We start from the raw sequence: 20,902 nt of genomic DNA on the forward strand, positions 1-20,902 counted from the left end.
ATTTCTTCAGTAAAACTGAGCTGGCTGTACTACACCAAACTATGCTTGAATCATAGCTGAAAGCCTAGGTCCAAGTTTATACTTCATATGATTAATAATAATAGTTTTTAAAAAAAAAAAAAGCCCTGGGAATCTGAATTAATTATTGGGTTTAATCCAACATAGCTCAACATACTCTATGGGCACCTGTTAAGTTTGTTGGGTGGTTACAGCACCCAGCCTTTAGGATGTGTGAATGTTGCACACTGTGTACCAATATGCATTTTGGAGCTTGGAATAAATCAATAATTCCAAAGCATGGCTGTACTGGATTGATAAAAAGTTATGGTGAGGTGAAGTAGGTCTGATATCTATTGCTGCTAATTATGGTCTGACATGTTTAGACTTTTCTTCTCCTCTTTTTCCCCCATCTGAGTTTGCAGAATAAAGGAAATGGTAGAAAATAATGACTAGAAGAACTATAATCTCAGACTCACCTGATAGGTGATTGACCCCTTGCCCTATACTTTACAATATGCTTCGTTAATCCTTGGAGAGTCTGCAAAAAGCAGAGCTTCTGTAGCTGTCACTTCATTGCTAATTAATCCTGAAGATTTGAGAAGCTTCCTTACTGTTCTCATACTGTTCCCTTGTTCTGCTTAATCTTTACACTGACTCATCTTCTCCCTTTTAGTCAGGCTGCAAAAGTCAAGTTGCTGATGGAGAATGAAGATCTCCATCTATTCTGAACTCACATGGCCTGTGTATGCAAGTTGGACAGCAAGAAGAGATGACACAGCATCCTTTAACAATTTGCTGTGAACATTCTGATAGGTAGAAGAGCTTAAGGGATTCTTTGAACTGGATAAAGGAAGCAAGTTGTGAAGTATTTCATTAATAAACTAATTCTTTGAAGAAGCAGAGACTAAATCGTCTGAATTGTGAATAGTGATACATGGAACCTACAAAAAAAAAAAAGAGAGAGATCAAGGTGGGAAAGAAACCTTTCAGGGTGGAAGCTCTCCAAAAAAAATGCCATTTTTCAAAGGAAAGTATGGGGAGTTCATTTAGTTCATTATATCTGTCAGGACGAATCTCCAAATCTTCCAGAAGCTTCCCATTATAAATAGGCTTTATACATGCTGAATTCCTCTTTGAATTCTGCTGGAATGGGAAAACTCTACTGCAGTGTGAGTAAAATCTCATGAGCTGAGAAACTGAGCTTGTAACAAATCAGTTGTTCTAAAGATTTTTCATCCTGCAGACCAGATCATTTTTTCTAGTTGTCTCAGACCACATATGATGTATGATTGCTTCCATCTGTTTATGAGGTTAAATTTCTGAACTGTAAGTAAGTGTGGAAGGAGAAATTCAGTTATGCGTGTTGCTAACTGAATAGGTCTACTTAACAGAGAAAAAAGTTTTTGTAACTTTTATTTTCTTGAGTTGTAGTCACTGCAACTCACTGCATTAATTTATTACCATGACATAAATCAATTACAGTATAAAACTGCATTCCTCTTTCTAGATTTTAATAATATCTGTCGTGTCCTCAGAAATTACAATGGAATTACACCCATCAGAGGGGAGTCATCCAGGCATCACAGTCCTTGATGACAGCTGCTAAACTGACTCTTATGAGGGTTTCTTTCTTACTCAGGAGCATAGCTTAAAGTCCTGAGATGCACAGATCTTAGGATTTGTGTTACTTGGAATACTTACCTCTCCAAAACTGTGTTACAGATTTGTCAGTTTTCTCTGAATTACTCAACCTAAAAATATTTTTAAAACCCCCCACATTTATTCCAATGATTTAAGGAGTTGAGCTTTTGATTATAAAATTGGAGTCAGTGACAAAGGGAAATGTAAAACATTAAATACAGGTTGCATTTAACAAGGCTGTTACTGAGACACTGCAATATTTCAAATGGTACAGTTCTAGTTTAGTTGGAACCTTATTATTTAGTTGGACCTTATTTTGGATCACTATACTTTCTTTTCAGAAGGAACTGTCTTTCCTCCATATGCCAATCTTAAGTACTTTTTCTAGTTGCTGGCCATTAGGAACCCTGCTTCAGTAACAGAGCTCTGTGCCAGACTTGGCTATAATGATTTGCAGATCTTCCCTTCAGTCCTTTGGAATTAAGATTTTCCTCCCTTGTTCCTTGAAGTTCAGCTAGGAAGCATGGGAATATAGGGAGTATTCCCAAGAGGGTAGTGCTGACTAAAGCAAACAGTTCTTTATTATCACCGTTTCAGGTTGTTAAATGTGTATGTCATTTGCAAGACCAATTACTTTATAAATCCCATCAAGAATTATATCAATTGTATACACACATATATTTAGCATTTCTAGCTCATCACACTGACTGCAGTTAATCCCATCATACAGACAATATATTCAGCGGTTTTGTTTTTCTGTTTTTCCTTTTTCCTCTTCCTTTCTTTAATTTTGATGGTTTTGTGGTGTAATATACAGCTAGCAAAATGATGAAGAATTTGTCTTCATAAGTTTTCTCGAACCATTAATCACAAGGGTCACTATGAGTCAAGAACACCTCTCCAAATCGTGAAGTTTTGTGAGAAGGCTAGTAATAACTGTATGTTCCTTCTAACTGTAAGATGGGAAAAGGATTTAGAAAATCCCTTTGATCTTTGGAAATTGTACCTAATGGACTCTGTGGGTTACCTAGATATGCAGAAAAGCATAGTTCAGTGTTTCCATTCACACTCTGCTTTCAACCTCCCTTAGATTAGCACTAACTTTGCACTACCCCTGTTAAGTGCTTTATTTTTGCTTCTAGGTATCTTCTAGGTAATTATGGCAGATGGTGCTGAATCACTACTTACTATCTTGAATGGTAAGGAAGGGAAAGAAATAGCATCTCTCCTTAACACACAAAGGAAACTGAGTCACTGAGAATTTACCGTACATCATCTTTGAAACCATGCTGATAAGTATAGAAAGGGTGAGTTCACTGAGAACAGGGTGCCTATCTGTCTAGCCAAGACAAATAATTCAGCCATTGATCTTAGTTAGACAGACAAGAGTTCATGTCCAGTATACAAATACTGGCCTTTCCTAATACAAGATTTGATTTATTAAAGACAATAGCAACAACAGAAAAAGCATTGTGGAATTCAGTGGATATGAAAGCATTTGATACACCTTACCTTGATATATATTTTTATGTGTATGTGACTAAAAATGTGAATAGAGGAAACAACTTGCATAAAAGCTTCATGCAAATGCATAAAATACATGCCTTTTCCATATTTATCACTTTGAACAAATAAAAGTTTTGTTTGAAATATTTGTATAATGTCCAGAAAACATTCCAGATATCTGCCTCTCCCTCAGAAAAGCTATTTTTAATGTCTCGTTTCTCTAGCTTATAAATTAATCTTAAAAATCTAGTGTAGGGTGAAGGGCATGGAGGTTGGGCTCCTATCAAACATTGATAATCTTGCATTTATCTTCTTTAACTACTCAGATGACAAAAACCTACTATCTAAAATTCTCCTTTTGGTTAACTTTAACTTCTTGGTAAAGCATATCTCAGTTCTCTTACATTTCCTTTAAACCTCAGTTTGTCATGGGAGGCAGAACAAAACAGTTCCTTTCCTTTACTTTGAATATGTCATCAGCTGAATTTTCAGGTCTGATTCAGACCAGTTTTAGGTGAGCACAACTCCTGCTGGAGTCCTCAGATTTTAACATATACACTTTTCCTTCTTTCCATTTTATCAATTTCTAGCTTCTTTCTAAAAACATATAACTTGTATCTTTTTCCCTTATGTGTTTTTGATCTTCCCCCAAAATATTTGCTGTGTATAGTTCATCACCATTTCTCAGGTATCTTTTCATTAGCTTCTCCTCTCAATATCCTTTTTCTACTTTTTCCCCACTTTCATGCCATAATGAGTTTTCCTCTTCTAGAGTCTCCTTGCTCCTTTGTCCTTTAGAGAAATCTAATTAGTAGATCAAGTAATGATAGCTATATAAAATAAAATAGGATTTTACAAGCAATGTCTAGTTACACTCTGTGTCCATGTTCATTTCATTCTGAATCTGCATTGTTTTATCGGTATAAACTTCTGTTCAAAACACCAAATCCTGCAGTTATCTAATTAGCTCAGCAGGGAGGTTCCTTGCAACTTAAAAAGTCTATGTTTATATAGAAACACTAATTGGAGTTGCTTTTATAAATGATGGAGTATGGGAGCAGAGTTTGTTTCTATTTATCTTAAGTTTTTATTGCCTTCAAGTTTTTGAATAGTCTTACTCTTATACTGAGAAACAACTCGGATACAATGCTACTATTTACTCCAGTATGTTTTATTTATTTTGTCCCTTGTACTTTGAGATCAGTCCTCTCTAAGGAACAATCATTGTTTCTCAAATATTACATAAACTCAAAGCCTACTGTCATGCTTATCCTGGTTTTGCTCAAGTTAAACATATGGTCTTGAAAAAAAGCTGTGAAAACAGTCTTTATCATTGTCAGTTTTGCCATTTCTAGAAGGTCTAGCAGCTGGGAAGCTCTGAACAGTCATGGTAGTCAGACTAAGAAAAGTAGGAAATCTGAGAGAGAGGGGAAAAAAAAGTCTTACTAAGCTAAATTTGGAGAAATGTACTCTATTTTAAAATACCATGCAAGAATCAAATACTGCCAATGAAAATATCAAGAATGGAAAGAGGAAGAAAGCATCAGCAAGGGATGAATAGAATATTTATTCTGCAGAAAGGGAAGTAGAAACCCTTCAAGATGAAAGCTGTATGTGATTCTATTTTCTACTCAAAATCAGTAATGCACTTTTAGTGAAAAAATATCATAATGGTAATTATAATTAATTCAATGAATTGCATCTTTAAAGACAGATTAGCAAATCACCCCAATGTCTAATCAAGATCAATAAAAGCTAAGGTCCCTCCTCCCCCTGACAAAACCAACAAAACTTCCCTTGAGACATGTTTCCGAATGTCCCTTACTGAGGTTTCCTCTTTTTTCCAGGCTTCTAATACATGTACACTAGCAGGTTAGTGCAAATCAGGAGCATATTTTCAGGCAAATCTCTCAGTCATCCCTTTTTGTTTTGCACTGCATTACAGAGCAGGCTCAAGGATCATCCCCCCCTTGAGGATGAAACTGAAGTGCATCACATAGAGCACACCTAATACATGCCGCCCAGGACACCCAACTAGTTCAAAGAAACAAAAGCTCTGAAATGCATATAAAGTAGATCTCATTTCCTCAGCTGTTTTCCTCTACAGGTTTACTTTTATTGGTCAACACTACTTACCAGTGTAGACATAACCACCATGGTCCACAACCAGACTACATAGACCACAAGATCATGTAGACACTGATACAGCAAGCAGTGAGTGAAAAGCTCTGTGAATAGCTGATAGTCTTGGCTCACTGGCATTTTTTGAAAAAATGGAAGAAGACTTGTCTGGACATAAAACTTTATATGAATGGAATCAAAACATGTCTCTAGTTTTTCACAGTATTAGCTGTTAAACATAAGTAATAAGGAAGGATGTTTTAAAAATAAAGCTATTTGGAGTAAAGGAACATACAATTTCCATTTTAGAAGAGTGTGGATGTGGATGAAATTTTGTCTTTCAGTTGTTTTTTCCTAGTTTGTTTGTTGGGGTTTTTTCCTAACAGCCTCTATGCATTTTGGTTGTTTAATCTTCTCTGTTTTTCAAAAACAAATTGTTTAGGCCCAGGTCTTTTTTCAAACTCCCTTCTTTTTAAGGTCGGTTTCTCACGTAGATGAGATGTATGCAACTCTGAGTATATCTGTCTTGTCTTTAACTTTTGAACCTATTGGCTAGTTGCTGCCAGTTCAGGAATACTAAGCTCAAAGAGCTTTGAAGGAGAGTGAAATCTACTGAGAGTGAGTATTCTGTGAGAGTTCAAATCCTTTTGGGCATTGAGAATCTAAGTGCAAGAGACAATACCATAAGAAATCAGACTCGATTATCCCTGCTTTTCATGAAGCAACTTGACATTTGTGTGAAATAGTAAACTAGTTAAATGCTATGCAGAAATAATAGATTTAACTCTTAATCATCAACATCTTTTTTTTTCGACAGTTACATATCAGATATTTAATTTCATTTCATGGAGACATTATTTGCATTTTATTTTCCTTATGGGTTCTGGGGCAGATTAATATAGAAAACACCAAATCATCCAGTTTTAATTTAAATGTTGAGGGGGTTTGTGCTTTCTGTTTTGTTTTAGGGGGTTTTTTTTGTTTGTTTGTTTAAACCAAAAGCTTTTCTAAGAAATATATATCTCAGCGTAAGCTGAGATGTATGCAGTGTGGTTGAGCTGGTATGTAATGTGTGGCTGTGATCTCCCAGCCCACTTAATGTTCATGTTGCAGATATGTTTTTGTTCATATTTACAAAAAAGTGAGCATATGCCCTGATCCACTAACAAAATCTGCATTAAGTGATTGCACTGTCCGCATAGAGTCCTACCACACTCGTGGGTGGAAGCCACATTCAAAAAACCTGCTACAGCTATTGATGGCCTCCTTGTTTTCATCACAGTATTCTTCTAATTGCCATCCGGCAACTAGAAGGACTAGAATAAAAATATTTTCACACTTGCCTCATTGCTTTCTGTACTTTTGGCTTAATACGTGCACACTTGTGCTTTGAAATTGCTCTTAGCTGTCTTTATAACAGCTAGGTATCTCAACCTGTGTTGTAGGGAGGTAGTGCGGTCTGGAGAACAAATGGAGTTTGCTGCCTGTTTTTCTGAGGTTTCAGTACTAGCAGCCAATTGCGATGAATGGGAGGTATTTCTGTAGTTGCAATTTTAATACTTGCTGGAATTAGGAGAAGGAGGGGGCAATCCAGATATTTTTCTCCCAGCATCATCTAGCTCTGTGTTCAGTGGATCAGATGCTGCCCTTCATACAGGAGAAGAGACTGGAGGAAGTCTTCCCCTGGAAAGTACCATGAATTCCTTGGAGGGGATGAACTATTTTATTCCCCCTGCTGGGAGAGGCAGGAGGGGTTACCTTCACCACGCATCTGCGGTGAGTCCCACCTCATCTGGGACACAGCAAAAGCAGACTTCTCAACACCAGCCTAGATGCTGGAGTGGGTAAACGCATTCCTGCCGCCGAAACCTCATCCAGAGCTCAGGACACAGTGTGTGCATTTGCCCGGTCATCTCTTCTTCAAGTTCCAGCAGACGCATTCCTTGCTGTATTCAAGTTTTCAGAAAGACCAATTAGAAAAAAGCTTGTTCATAAAAAGAAGTTAAGTATTCTCAGTTTTTAATAGGTTACTAAGCGGACAAAATAGACACTCAACTAAAATGTAAACAAATATTGTAAGTTTCAGCCTTTTCTTTTATATCTCCAAGGGGGAAATAAAAACAGGCAAAGGGTTGTCAGAAATGTTAGATTTTCTCAAATTTGTAATTGGATATTCTATACAAGGAGAAGGAAGTCATAAGAAAACATTACATAAGGATGGTGGTACTGTATAGCAAGACTAGGTCAGACCAAAAGTTGATCTGGCTCAATATTCTGTCTCTCACAGGGGCCAGGGGTAGATTCCTACTAGTGGCAAGTCATGAAAGAATATAAGAACAGGACCACCTCACAAGGAGGATCTACCTGGCAGTTCTTTTCTTTAGCCCTCCAGTTTCCTCAAAAGTCTTCAATTTAGCTCAGAAACTCAAGCCAGAGTTTGTGTCTTTGTTTAATAGCCCTTGATACATCTAATTACAAATGGAGGAAAGGTTGTCCTCAGTGTGCTGTCTTAGGTAATGTGAATCATGAATTGGGACCTTCCTTAATCCATCAGAAGTCTGAATAAAATTACAGTAAATTTAAAGAACAACAACATGCAATTTCATATATACTTTTGTGTGAACATTTATATTATGCTTAAATGCCTATCTTTGCACCCTGGAGGCTTTTTATGTCTGCGATATTAGTAAAGTGTTATACTAAAGTGGTTCTCTTCCACAAAATCTCATTTATGCTTATGGTTACTATTTCCTATGTATTTTTAAAATCTGCACCCATAGAATTCCTAATAAAAAAATCAAAAACATGCATCTACACCACACTTAGTTTTTCAGTAATTCTTTCTTTGCAGATACATCCCAGATCCCATCTCCTATCTGAAATCTAGCCAATGTCTTGTAGCATGTCAATCTTTCTCCATCTTTTGTAATTGGTATGATCTCAACACTAAGTATGGTACTAACAGGAATTTTAAACACAGATGTGAATGTCTAGTCTCTAACTAAAAATGATTCTTGGAACCAAACCTGTGCTGATTTATATGGTTGTTGATTTGGGTTTTCATTTTGTGGAAAACATAAGTAGTACTTTCTGGAATACTGCAAAAATATTCATAAAAAACAAATACACAAGTTATCAGTAGGGAATTAAATGGCATTTCTGAGACTATTGTATGTGTCATCTGGAATTTCTATATTTATGTTTTTACCAGAGTTTCATGTTAAAGCGAATTCTAAAACTAAATTCTTCTTCTGCCTCTATGTAAGTAAAAACTGTACATTAAAAACTTCAAAAATGAGTGTTAGAAGGGAAGGAATGGTCTGTAATCAGAGAGTCATAGTTAAGAGTAGCTTAAAGATTAGAAAACATGCTTTGTAGAGTATAAAATACTATTCAGATTGATGTCTGACATGTCTAAATTATTTTTGTTTGTTGTTGTTAGCAGACTAAGCTCACCGACTAGATTCCTTTATATTCTCATCTAGACTGAATTTTCCAAAAGCAAGTCAAGTTGCAGGACCTAAAGCTGTTTTCTCAGAGCTCTCTAGGAAACTGTGGGCCACAGGGGCCAGGACAGGGTGAGAGGATGAGCCTTCGCTTAGGCACATGGGTGGGGGGTTGTGCCCCCTTACAGTGTGGAGATGCAGACAGTCAGCAAAAAATTCCTTCTGGTTTCCATAACGAAAACCCAGTTTGAGGCAACACTCAACACTGCATACATCTGCAGTAACACAATGACAACTTTGGTCTTAACTCCAGAATTAACTTATGTGTCTTTCAACTCCGTGGGTTGGCATGCACTGAGGCTGTACTGATATACATGGCCAAATTTCATCCACATCCCACATACCCCATCATTTCAAGTTTAAAGGCAGATTCTGGTCCATGACTTAGTGTCAATATGCTTTTGGTACTAAAGGATATTTAATTTATTTATGAATTATTTATAGTCATTCTATTTCTCAACTGATAATTTAGTAAATATTTCTTTAATTAGTAGAGATTTTTTAGTTGCTTTTTTAAATTGAGATAGCTAATAACCTTATGTCTAGATGCATTATTCTGTGAAGTGATTTGCATACTGGATGTGCATCTGCTTTAGTTGTTGTCATAGTACTGATTTTTAATTTTTCTGAGAAACTCCCATTTTAGCTAAAATATCTAAAAAGCATTTTATATAAACATTTTTTCTTCCAGGACTAAGGACCAGCACAATTCTATATATGTCTTTGAAAGTGTTTGAGATTGGGTGGATATGGGACCTTTTCATTCTTACCAATTTTCAGAACCTATACGGGTACTGACAAAACCACCAGAAACAGACCACAATTCCTTCTGTTGTGTAAAATCCTGATAACGCGTGTAGTCATTCATAGACTGTAGTTTTCTTGTATCAAACTCATATTAAAGTTCAGTAACATTGATATAACAGAGATTTTCATATTGTGGTGTTTTGTTGAGCAGCTGCTGCCTTTGATTAATGAATAATATGTTTCATAAAACCAAGGAAGTTAAGAAAGCATCTTTTGTAATACCTTTCTGTTAGGGAAGTGTGGCATCCTAGCTTTTTTTCAAAGCTTTTTTTGTTGGCATAAAGAATTAGACTGTCCACATGCTACCAGAAAAATAAAGTACTGATATGAACTTGTAGTTCACAGAAATGAGAATGACTATCTCTTTGTCAAAGAAAACTCCTTTTGTTTGTAGAGAGACAACTTTCTTTATAAATTTTAAGCTTAGTACTGTAGGTACATAATTGTTCTGAAGATTCTTCTACTTTGTACTGTTCTCTTCAATGGAAAGAAAAATGCTAGCTTAGACTTTCTTACTTTATCTAATTAGGATTTGTCAGTTGCCACCCATAAATGTTAAGTGTTCAGTACGTGCTTCAGTGTCCAAATATATCTAAATACATTTAGCTGCTACAAATAAATGATTATCCTATAAGAAATGTAATTTATAATTATTTGTGTACCAACATTACCTGTACTCTGAAGTTATAAGACTAATCTCATTTTCTACTTAATTAATTTTTTTTGTTAAAATACCCCTTCTGTTCCTTTTGTTGAAAGATCCCTGCTACATAAAAATACAAATTATAGAATGATCTTTCTCTGCCCAAAAGTACATTTAATTTTCTCCCCCCCCCCCCCCGCTCTTTCTCTAAAAACCACAGAAATCTTCATTTTTGAGGCAGTAACTCTGAAATTTGATTCCACAAGTACAGCATTAAAAGGCATAAATATATTAAAACTATAAATGTATGTGGCCCAAATTAAATGTATTTCTGGAATGCAAGCTTATCCTTTTGGAAGCCTGGATCTCTCACTATGTGTACCCATGCAGTTCCCTCTGTATACAAAACTTACAATATTCAGCTGAATGAATCCTGCATTTTGTATAGATTGAATTTTCAGTCATCATATATGATGATTTATATTGTCATGTAAATGACCACTTATCAAGTAATGTATTTCTTCTAATGATTATGCAAACTGTTTTAAGGCAGCACAGCACAACAAAGGTTAATGACACTAAATAAAATGACACCAGGAAGGAATCTGTCTGAAGTAATCCAATAATTCCCTATTGTTTGGGAAGGCTGAATTTATTTTGAGTAATCGGTGGTTTCTACAAGAAAACAGTGGTAATTATATTTATGTCTCCCAAGTATTTTCTCAGGAAACAGACTAACAGCCTTGCTTGGTTTGTTTTAAGAACAAACACAGTACCACTATAAGTATTTTCTTGTTGACTCTGTAGATGAAACAGATTACTAATGGAATGAAATGTGATACTGAAAGAGCAAATTTTTAGGGTATTTTGCAGAAGAGAAAATAAAGGCAGAGTTTGCACAAACCTTACGGATTCTGTAGAAATGTTGAACAGTGTGTACACATCCAAATGCAAAACAAACAGGGCCTTGTCATTTTATGCAGTATAGGATGAAAACTGACAATAGTACCACATATTCAGCTAGGTGTGCATCTTAAAATCATGAGCTTCAGCAGACTGACACCTACGCCTGGAAAGTAGATTAACATTATTGAAGCCACAGATGAGTTAGTACAACACATTTTTGTTTTTTTAATGGGATATTTGGCACAATTTTAACGAGTGAAAAGTACTCCCTAGACATTTAAATAAAATGTACGTTTCCCTGGACATATATGGGGTTGTATAATGTTCTCCCTAACAGCAGTATTGAAGTAATAAATATTTTAAGATTTTGCAAGATGCAGTCCACTGGCCATTCTCCACATAACCTAACCTAACTGGACATCCCTTGAGTTAAGATATAGACAGAAGTGATCTTAACTTAATTTGCATGGTTCTCCTCCGCTCTCTGTCCCTCAGTCTGTCAAGTGATTTGGAATGGCTGCAGCATATAAAGTCAATAGGTGGTTGCAGATGGATCATGATAAGCAGGAGACTTGACATACAGAATTTAAACCAATTTCTTACCACTTTTTGGTTTTAATTTTCTGGTTTTAAGCTCTGATACAAAATTAATAATGGACTATAATGACTAGTTTGTCATAGTCTCTTGCTAATAATGATCACCAAGATGTTTGTTTCATTGTTAAAAGTGTAGTTAGTTATCATTTATGTTCTATAGAGGTTTATGAATAATTTTTTTCATAGATAAGCATGCAGTAACTGAACAATCTAGAAATGCCTTTGTTGTACATTACAATTATAATCTTGTTTCTCAGTGTTCATTCAGAGCCACATGTGAAGCTGAAAACAGCTAGAAAAAAAATCAGTATTTTCAGCAATTATTCATTGACAATGATGAGGTTAAGGGTTACAGTCATGTATAAAGATGACGGTCTGTAAATTCCTAATTCTTTCTGGAAATAGCTGTGTGGTTTTAGTAGACTGATAAAGCATGTAGAAAACTTTGCATAAAATATGGTTAACATCATCAGAAGACAATACTGCAAACAGTGGCAGCATAAGAATTTTATGCCTTTGTACTAAGAAAAACAAAACCAGCAACAACAATAACATACACAGTGTTTTTACTTTTGTGTTCATCATCTATCCTTTTGCGTTCATCATCTGTTCTTTTGCAAATAGTCTACAGGTTGATGAAGAGTTCAGTTTTCTTATCCGTTCCCTTCAGACATAGCCATGATAATAATTTTACTAATGTAGATTTTTGCCTCCTTTAACTGAATAGCACTGTTGAAATATACCTGTCTGAACTGGATTTGACCTAATGGTACATAAGTCTTTCTGCTGAGCTTTTTCTGTACTTGTTAAATTCTTTTGGTGCTCTGGTAATTTTTTTAGATTAATTCCTCGGAAGAAGTCCACTGTCATAGTTTCTTACTGCAAGCACTCCCAGAAGCTGGGAAGAGGACTCTCTGTTTCTCCATTCACCCACTGCAAATTTACATGTTATTACAATGAGAGACAATTATAAACTCTGGATGTTTTTGAATGCTCTTATGCGTCTAACCACAGAAAAAGGGTTTAGGAAGTGGATCAACAACTTTTATGTTTTTAGATTCCATTTAAATAGGTGTATAAAACCAAAATAGATAATGGTAAATACAAATACAGAGACACAACAACAAATCCGTAGAGGATGAGAGGAAATGGCCTCAAGTTGTACAAAGGGAGGTTTAGATTGGATATTAGGAAAAATTTCTTCACTGAAAGTGTTGTCAAGCACTGGAACAGGCTGCCCAGGGAAGTGATTGAGTCACCATCCCTGGAGGTATTTAAAAGACACGTAGATGTGGTGCTTAGGGACATGGCTTAGTGGTGGACTTGGACTTGGCAGTGTTAGGTTAACGGTTCGATGCGATGATTTTAAAGGTCTTTTCCAATGTAAATGTTTCTATGATTCTAGGTCTAAAACATCTCATGTAGGTTATGCTGAACAGACACAGCCATTGAGAGACTGTGTCATTCCACAGGTCTGAAAGCAATTAGGAAAGATGAATCCAAATAGCGTGCAAAAGTCTGGAAAAAATAGACCACATCCTCAACTGCTGTAAATTGAAGCATCTCCCCTGAGTTTAGTGCAGCTATTCTGATCCTATCACAAGAACAATAACAGCAACAAAACGTGACTTTTCAAGTAAATGTACTTCAATGTTCTTCCAAGAACATTCATACAAATGAGATTTAAGAAAAGAATTGTCTTCACTGAGCACTGAAGACTGTTGAAGAACCTGACTGCATATCGTCTACTCATACTCAATATTTAATGGCACTATCCTTAATATTTACCATATGTAAGCATGTATTCTGCTTTATCAGTGCCTGTCAGTTCTACAGAAAGAAAATGTACTACCTGCACCCATGTGATCATTTTAAACTCATTTTGTAACCACAATATCTTTGTACGGTACTTGAAAACAGAGGGCAGTTATTTACATCTTCATGTTTTACTTTTGCTTGAAATTTGTGATCTTTAAAACAAAAATTGTCTTCACAGGGGCTTGATTTAAAAATTAATATTTGCTTGAAAGGCATCCCCAGAACAGAAGATACAGAGCTTTCGCAACAGGAAACATAAGATACAGTTCAGCAATACACAGCTTTCTGAGTTTTTGCCAAGTTATGACAGATATGCTGATCGATTACTAAAAGGTAGAAGCAAGGCCAAAATCTGGATAGCATATTCCAGTGAGACTGGAACCACTTATTCTTCAATTAGCTCTTGAAACTGCGGTTTAACTTCAGTTTACATCATTGTGAACAGTATCAACCAAATAGCTTTGCAATGTCTTGCTGAACTTTGGCGTTACTTATCTAGAAACCTGAAGTTGTAGATCGTGACAGTTTTTATTTCCATGGGGACTGCAGTAATTGTACTCTTACAGGATTTGTCATCAGTTTACCAACACAAGAAAAGGTGTATTCATCAACCAGCATGTCCACTAACAGGTAGACTTGAGAGCTAATTTGAGCCAAGTTTCATTGCCCTTAGGATGTTTAATTGCATCCACCCTTGGTGCTTCTAAAATGCTTCCCCTACTAAAATGGAGTAGCTTGAAAGGATTTCATGTGAAAATTAATGAAGAAAAGGTTTTAAAATACTAACACATAAATTCCTACCAATATTTGAAGCTTGAAAAGGAGTGAGATTTGTTTGGAGCAATGGCTAACAATTCACGTCAAGGAAAATGTAAGCAACTCTGACAAACACACTTTAAATAGCCTAATATATTATAAACAAAATCCTTCTTTTGATCATTCAAACCTGAATTTGAATGGTCAAAAAGTCCTAAACAGGAAACAGAACAAACAGTACTAAAAATAGGTAATCTGTGTAAGGTTTATCATCTACCCATTTTGGATGACATTTCATTCTTTTCATTAATATTAATCCTCATTTGGCATATTATTTTGGTGCTTGTGCCTGCCTCAGGAGCAGCTTTGGATTTCAGAGTTTATCTTCTGTGGAAAAATTAGGATCTTTGAATAAAAAACAAAATGGCCTTAACTTTCTTCTTTCCCTTTGATGGCTTAATGATAATCTTTGTTAACATGTCACTCAGAACAGGAAGGTGTATAAGCACGTGCAAGACTAAAAGCATTTAAACAAAGATTTAAATGTTTCTGTCTAAATTATTGAGAAATTTAGGTTCTTTGACAATTAGAATTCAATATTCTAAATTGCAGGAATATAATTAGCAAATTCCAAATGAACAGTTTATTTAGAATTGTTTGGGGGTTTTTTTTAAATGATACATTAGTGATACAGAGTGATACATACAGATATTGTTGCTTCTCCTAGTGAGTTTGAGTCCTGAAAAGTGTCTATCTAAAAGTTGATGAGGACATTTCTCAAGTAGTTCCAATTATACCCTGTTCATAAAGTCTTGGCAGTGAAGAGTTTTGCATATAGAGGTAGCCTTAACATATTCAAATGTATGTAATTTTGCTGAAATACCCATTTATGAATTTATTGGAACTGGGAAATTGTAAAGAGCCTTTTTTAGACTTCTTCGTGCAACACGTTTATACCATAGTCTAGTGCACTGGGACCTAGCAAGGATACAGGAGACATGCTTGTGACCCTGAACAGAACAAGCACATAAAATCTGTGTTTCATCCCTGGCCCCTGCCCCCAGCCTCTCTCTTATGCCAGTCTGTGTATGCCTGATGAGTGCTTCTCTTTCCTTTTCTATCCCTTGCTCCTCTTGTGTTTTATCCATAATGATTTCATCAAGTCCAAAACTTCATGAAATGTCTTGGCATGAACAAAATTATATACTTGATACAGTATGAAATGCAAAAGTGTGAAATACTTTACAAAATCAGGCAATTCTGCTGTGAAGCAAAAGCAAATATTGAAACTTTGAAAATGGTTAAAAAATAGAGAGCTGCCTGTCTCTGTTTTGCTGTACTTTCAGCAGTTTCCAGGTGTATTAAAACAAAATAGGTTGGTTTGTTGGGTTTTTTTCTTATGCTTCAGTCATTAGGGGAAATATCTCAGGTTTAACTTACACTACTTAGGAAAAAAAAAAAGGAAGATGTCAGCAAAAGCTTTCATGTTTTTCTACGAGGCATATGGCAACTTGTACTGCTCAAGACAAATGAGAGTAAGACTTCAAGTGTTCTTTTCCCTTTTTTTTTTTTTTTCCTTAGGAGGATTGCTTTTTAAGCATGAAAACAGATTAGGTCAGCACACAAACTCTGGTGATTCTGTTTCACTGAAGAAGTTTGAATTTTGCATGCAATAAACCATAGCTATATTGTGTGTTAATGGTTTTCTATAAACCAGCTTCATAATTTGGATAAATTTTAATCAATTTGTTTAAGGAGTTGACTCGGCAAGAACTGAGTTATGGAAAAGCCCTACCACCATGTGTAGTTCTAGGTCCAGAAAGAACAGTCACATCTTCAGACAAATAAAGAGCAGCTGAAAATATCCATATCTGCACTATACTAATATCTGTGTACAGCTACAACTGAAATTGCTTGAATACTTTGAATTTTTCCCCAATTTTTTTAAATTGTTTTGGTAGTTCATTTTACATAGGATCATGTAAGTAGCATATTTTTAGTTTCTCTCTCCATAATATGTCACGGAGTGTGCTCAGTTTATATTAGTATGACAGAAAGTATTTTATATTTGTGGATAAATAACATTATATAGCTAATTTTTACTACATTATTCTCATTTTATAATTATTTTAGAAATAAAATATAGTTGTTATAATAACATAATATTATAATTCTTCATCTAACATTACCTAAACAGAAATTAGAGTTTTCTGAATACCTGATTTATATGGCCTAGCTTTGAGCCATATGGTTTTCTGAGCTGCAGAGGTACCAACAAAACAGACCATCTTTGTGTTTAAGCTCAGAAATAACAAGGAGCTTAATTCTAACATTTTAGTATAGTCAGTCTGACTGCAACTGAAGTGCATTCTATCACTGCATACTTAGTACAGCAGTGCTATTAACTTGTCTCATTAGTGAATTACCTTGTTTCTCGTTACTCCTCCATTCCCCTATTTATTTCTTTCAGTTCTATTGATTGTCCAAGACCCAACAGAATTCTTAAGATTTTCAGACTTAGACGTTCTGACTCCATGTGTTCTTTTTCACCATAAAATGTTGCTATAAGCTTTTTTTATTGTTATCATTATGAAGTTTTATTAAAGCAGCTTAGAACAAGTATCCAAACTCTGGTTATTCTCCTCCTTTCTGTAGATGTGATAGCAGGAAAAGATATATGAGAGACAGTCTGTCCCCAGTTTTCTTAGACAGACAGGAAATGGACAGACATTGTCTATGATGTCCTTCTTTTCTCTTTTTAAGCTATTCATCAAGCATTAGAATATTTGAAAGCAAGTTGTCTTTGTGAAACTGTTTCACAGAACAGACCATATCCTAATAATTTTGTAACTTTTAAATATATCCTCACTTACGTATTTTTTTTAATCTGTCTTATTCCTGTGACCAGCTTCTGAAAAAACCCCCCTATTTTATTGAAATCAAAGCTTCCAAGTGGAACATTAAGTGAAGTTTAGCTGAAGAAAAATAATTAGAAGAAAAAAGTCTTAATTAAAATTCTGTCTTGAAATATCGGGGGGGGTGGGGGGGGGTGGAACCATGTGTTTCAATTTTTCATCACTTTTTCGGTATTATAAAAACCAACACTCTTAGTAAATTTTAACTGTAAGGAAACTGAAGGTTTTTTTGCTTTATTTTGATTCCCATAAAAAATAATTTTCAAAATTGTGCAACTTATGCAATTGCATAATTGCAAATAAAATGTGTGACTTCGCAGCATGTAATGTATTCACTGAATTCCAAACTGGAAATCTTTCAGGGAAATAGTATAAATCACACTTTACAGTAGAGTAAAAGTTATGCATTCAAATCTCGGGCTAGCCAGATATAGTTAAAAATAATTCCGGAAAGTTATTTACCTCTGGGGCTGCACTTCTGACTGTTCAGAGTTTACCACCACATATGCCATTTCCTTTTATGGGCTTCAAAGATCTCCCTCTTTGAAGATGAAGAGGTTAGGCTGGTAAGTCATTTCACTTAAGGTTGTCTACCTCCGCTATCCATGTACATGAAAGCTACTGGGAAAAATTTCAAACCCACTTCCATTGGGGCCTGCATAATTTTGCAACTAACTTTTAAAGTTAATACTGTAATTTTAAGGCTGAAAAATGCCTATATAAAATTACATGTACGACAATGAAGACCACATTCGGCAAATTTAGCAGACTTTAGCACAAAGTTCCACATGCTGAGGAACTAAAGCTTGACAAATTAGCTCCAGATATGACCATATTAGTGGGAGTTGGAGACAGCCCTACAGGGCTGGCTTTTCTTTGACTGAAGAAATGCCCTCGAGAAGACTCATTTGAGCTAATGAAGGCATTACATAAACAGTTAAAAGGCAGTTGTTGGAGGCTGGTAGAAAGCTCATGTATCTGCAGTTAATAATTATGAAGCTTTCCTATCTCCTTTCAGAATAAATATCCTGTCCCAGTTGTGGCAGGCCTGCTGAACGGAGACTTTCTGGTCACTAAATGTCCAGACGCTATTTTGTGTAGCATGGCGCATCTGCATCTCTATAGCTCCCTCTGAAGGCCAGCCAAAGGCCAAAGATTCCAATCAATAACCTGATCAGTAATGGTAAAATCATTTACTCGGAGCAGTAATTAATAAAGGAGGTTTACACCGGCTGAAGGGGTCATCAGAATGTAAATTATGCATGACCAACCCACCTGGGAAGATGAATAAACTTGGCAACAACACTTCTTTCTTTCTTTAAAGAAAAGGAAAAAAAAGAAAAGAGTTGCCTTCACCCTGTAGTTTGGAAATCACACGTGGTCATTACCGTTATGATTCACACTGAATTAAACAAAATAAAAACTGAGTAAGTTATTTCACTTAAATATGAGACCAGTGACCAAAGATGGGTTTTTGCATGTGTTTATTAGTAGAATTTGTTGTATGGGTAGCTAATATTTATTATTAATAGATACACTAATTAAAGCCATACAAGTCATTTCCATTAGCTTACCCTCAAACTTCTACAGAGCTGTCCGTCTGGTTTTAATCAAAACCAAATGGTAATCCAAGTTCTCAGGCTGGAACAGCTAAGAGGAAGTCATTCAGAGGAGGCAGAAGAAAGCAGAAAAGATAAACAGATGATATTCACTGCATTTGTATAGAGCAAAGGATGTAGATGCTGTGGGTTACTCTGGAGACGTGATTCAGGCACCCTGTCAAACTGGAACGAAGTAGTTACAAGTGTTTTATGTCAGCAAAATACTAATATGATCAAGATGGAGTCTGTCCTTTTGCTTTTGCAGAGCTGGATTTGTGTGACTCTGGAGGATTCTCAGAAGAGGTAAAGCAACATATACCACTGCCTGCAATATGACTGCGTTTAAACTGTAGCGTTCATTTTCTCAGATCCAGCTTATTCTCTTGAGTAGGAATACAACTTTAGCACGCGCGTGTAAATGGTATCTCTCTAACTGTGTGTATATAGATATGCTCGTCAGAATAGCACTAGACTCTTTGTCAATGCGATGTGTTAATTGAGTTTAGACCACGTTGTTCTCTGCCTGTTTCTCACTACCTGGTGCCAAAGACCAGGCGCTTCAGAGCCTTTCTTCTGTTGTTCTGGACAACTGTTATCTTTGCATGAGCGTTAGAGATGCATAAAATAATTTTTCGAAGGAAAAGAAAACCCAACCGAGGGAGGAGTTTGAAAACACTTCTACGTTATGTAACTGTGGCACAGATCTTCCCGTTTGACAGAAACAGCCCAGCAGCATATTAAGCTGGATGTCTTGAAATGCTCGGTCTTGCCGTCTTTTTTCTTCCCCCCCCATCTCTGGGCGCTCTCTCCCTTTCCCTCTCCCTGGCGCAGGCAGGCAGGCAGGCTCGCTGTCTCTCTCTCCCTCTCTCTCAAAGGCAGGAAATACTTTTCAGGCAATCTGGGCCTGGTTGTTGAGGCCCCTTTCACAAAACATCAGTCTGAATTTAGTAGACAGAAGTCACTGGGAAAAGCTTGACAGGCTTGTGCTTAGTTAAGGCTCCCTCCAGCTGCAGAGGGTGTTTTTGTTAGAATCACACATTGAGCAAAACTGCTTAGAATAGAGCAATGATCTCAGTAGCGAAATCTGAACTTTTATGCTAGCAGGAGCTAACTGGGACCGGGCTCTTTTGTTTGTTTGTTTGCTCCTTCATTTTGGTTTTTTTGTTGGGTTTTTTTTTTTTTTTTTCTTTTATTGACCAAAGATTTGAGGGAGGTCATGTCTGAAATCCAGATTTTCTTCATCTAGGTAAGGCTGTCTTGGAATCTTTCTGTACTTTAAACTATCAAAAAATAATTTTTTTTTTTTAAAAAAAAAAAAAAAAGGAAAGAAAAAAAAAATCAGAAAAGAAACAAGCAGTATCCAGCACTGGAGCTTTCTGCGTTCAGGATCTCAGCACTAAAACTGGAGGTAAAAAAATGATAATCATTAAAAACGTATATTTAGTTGTAGACTGTGCCAATTCTGTTTATCAAAATGCACCAGATCTATAAAAAATTCTTCATGTGTATTTTTCTTCATTTTTAAAAAATATTCTTGATATGCTTAATTGTAGGTGCAGTCATATATAAATAGAGCTGCATGGCCTTTCTTGCATATTTTTTAATGGACATTAAATAGGAAAGCTAGATGTGTGAATGATTTCTTTTTTCACCTCATTTGCCAACAGGGAGGGCATTTGGGGCTATGTTTTTTTCTCTCCCCCCACCTTCCTTTCCCTCCAGCAATAATGATGATGAGGAGTGCTTTAGGTAGATATATCAGTTATACCTCTGCTGGGCTTGGTCTCCAGCCCTTTCTCAGTCCTAGATGAAATTTCTGGTATAACTGGCAATACAGTCTCAAATGTCTACACTCTAAATCTGAAATTCCAAGATTTATTTCTTAGCATTATCTAAATTAGGTTATTTTTAGTAACCTATGATTAGATACGCAGTTTGGTGTGTGCTGTGCTAGCATTTAGAAGAGAGAAAGCAAGTTTCAGTAAACGTCAGCTGACTACAATTTTCAGTGAAGGTATATGAATTTACTTAGTCTTTTTCTTAACCTAGTAAACATTTAACTATTAAAAATAACAAGAATCTGCT

This window comes from Accipiter gentilis, chromosome 3 (assembly GCF_929443795.1).
Source record: "Accipiter gentilis chromosome 3, bAccGen1.1, whole genome shotgun sequence".
In the NCBI taxonomy this organism is placed as follows: Eukaryota; Metazoa; Chordata; class Aves; order Accipitriformes; family Accipitridae; genus Astur; species Astur gentilis.